The sequence below is a fragment of the Citrus clementina genome, unplaced genomic scaffold, assembly GCF_000493195.1.
Source record: "Citrus clementina cultivar Clemenules unplaced genomic scaffold, Citrus_clementina_v1.0 scaffold_1198, whole genome shotgun sequence".
In the NCBI taxonomy this organism is placed as follows: Eukaryota; Viridiplantae; Streptophyta; class Magnoliopsida; order Sapindales; family Rutaceae; genus Citrus; species Citrus x clementina.
The window spans coordinates 50-2,500 of NW_006263177.1; the positions used below are offsets into that span (position 1 = coordinate 50).

General features: G+C 31.9%; 1 non-coding gene across 1 annotated transcript; it reads right to left on the reverse strand.

Moving 5' to 3' along the window:
• Positions 1-548: 548 nt before the first annotated feature.
• Positions 549-621, reverse strand: TRNAT-UGU. Its single transcript has one exon. It is a non-coding gene; the product is annotated as a tRNA-Thr (tRNA).
• Positions 622-2,451: the final 1,830 nt, after the last annotated feature.

Sequence of the window (2,451 nt, forward strand, 5' to 3'; positions counted from 1 at the left end):
CATATTTAAGTAATTGTCGTTCTGTAAGACCATAATGAAAACGCAATTTTTGTTTTTCTTCTAAACGAATTCGATATTGAGATTTTTTTACGGAGCGCGATTGGTTTCTAAAATCGCTTCCGGCTCTAGGCCTTTTACTCGTTAGTCCCGGCAAAGCCCCCAGACGGCGTATTTTTTTGAAACGAGGCCCTCGGTAACGTGACATAAAGACTCCTTATTTTATTGAATTTCATAAACCTAAATTAAAACTGAGCTACATGATAAATGAAGCAAAATCCGCTGAAGTATTGTACTACAAAGAATACTAAGATGATTTGTATCAAATTCCAGACCCCTTTTTGTATTGTATACGCATATAGAAATATAAATCAAAAGAGGGTTCCTTTTCTTGATTTATTCTGCCGAAATCGAACTTCCTCCAACTTTTATTCATAATTGGAAGCTCCTACAACATACTGGATCGATGATCCTTGGAAGAAGCCTTTTCAATGTTCTTTTCTTTCAAAAAGACATTATCAATCATGTAAAAAATCAAACAAATAGAGAAAAGCCGGCTATCGGAATCGAACCGATGACCATCGCATTACAAATGCGATGCTCTAACCTCTGAGCTAAGCGGGCTTAAATAAGAGAAATTTTACATGCGTAGGGATCCTAGGATCTTATCTATTAACCTTTTATTCTTAGCTATTCATAAAGAATAAAATAGAGAATCGAATTTCAAATAAATGTTGAATACTATAGATATAGAACATAACGATTAATCTAACAATTACGAGAATCTAGCGATGATATATATTAGCGAATTTGGATTTTTTTATCAATTCTATATTGATCAACAATAAATATCTTACTCTTAATTAGATAATAAAATACGATTTTATTTATTTATTTATTTGTTTTTTTTTTTCATTTTTGAATTCAAGACATTTAAAATTCTTTTTTTGTTTCTAACCTAAGATTCTTAATATATTCTATTCGATTATTCTATATTATAGAATATACATAATATTCGATTATTATTCTATATTCTATATATATTTAGTTATTCTAAATCGAATATTATATTCGATTCTTATTATCATTATCCATTTTCGAAATTCTAAATTTGCTCTATTCTAATTCGAAATAATTAGGCTTTAGACTAAATAATTAGAATTATCTTCGAATTCTAATTTAATTGACTGAGTAGTTATAGCTATTCTATTGATTAGGTCTAGCTATTATATTCTAAATGATTAATAAAAATGATTTATTTTTATTTAATAAATTGAAATTGGAATTTGAGTTATTTTTGGTTATGTTATATAGGTTCTTCCTTAAGGAAAGGGCAAGTATAAATATAAAATGAAATTAAAGAGAAAGATACAATCCCGCTAAATGGAATCTGGATTAGAATGAGACATTTCTCCATTTTTGTTTTCATTCGAAAAGGGGCGTAAGAAAAAACGAAAAAATAAATCGACCGTTCGAGTATTCCGCCGGATTGCACGAGAAAAATGAGAGTAAGGGGGGCATATATATTTTATGGTAGTTTATATCCATCTATATTGAATTGCGGATACAGAAAAGATAGAATCATTTCTGACAAGAAAGCAAAACACCTTTCGATATATATAAATCCATATCTACGGAATTCTACTGTTTCCGCAGAAATGAAAGAAAGGGGGAACAGCATTGAGTTCCTAAAACACAAAGGGGATATGGCGAAATTGGTAGACGCTACGGACTTAATTGGATTGAGCCTTAGTATGGAAACTTACTAAGTGATAACTTTCAAATTCAGAGAAACCCAGGAATTAAAAATGGGTAATCCTGAGCCAAATCCTCTTCTCTTTTCCAAGAACAAACAGGGGTTCAGAAAGCGAAAAAGGGGGATAGGTGCAGAGACTCAATGGAAGCTGTTCTAACAAATGGAGTTGACTGCCCTTTTTGGTAAAGAAAAAAGAAAGTAAAATGAATGCTTCTATCGAATATCGAAACTCGATAAAGGATGAAGGATAAGGGTATATAGACTATGGATACGCAGCGAAAAACTAACTCAAAAATCACAACCAAATACGTATTTCTTTTTATGAAAAAGAAAAAGAAAAGAATTGTTATTGTTATGAATCGATTCTAAGTTGAAGAAAGAATCGAATATTCCCGGCTCAAATCATTCACTCCACCTCCATGGTCTGATCGATCCTTTCTTTTGACTTTTGAAGAACTGATTAATCGGACGAGAATAAAGATAGAGTCCCATTCTACATGTCAATATCAATACGGGCAACAATGAAATTTAGAGTAAAAGGAAAATCCGTCGACTTTAGAAATCGTGAGGGTTCAAGTCCCTCTATCCCCACCCCAAAAAAGGCCTATTGACTCCCTAACCATTTCTCCTACCTTCTCCTTTTTTTGTTAGTGGTTCAAAAGTCGGTAGGTTTCTCATCTATCCTACTCTTTTCCATT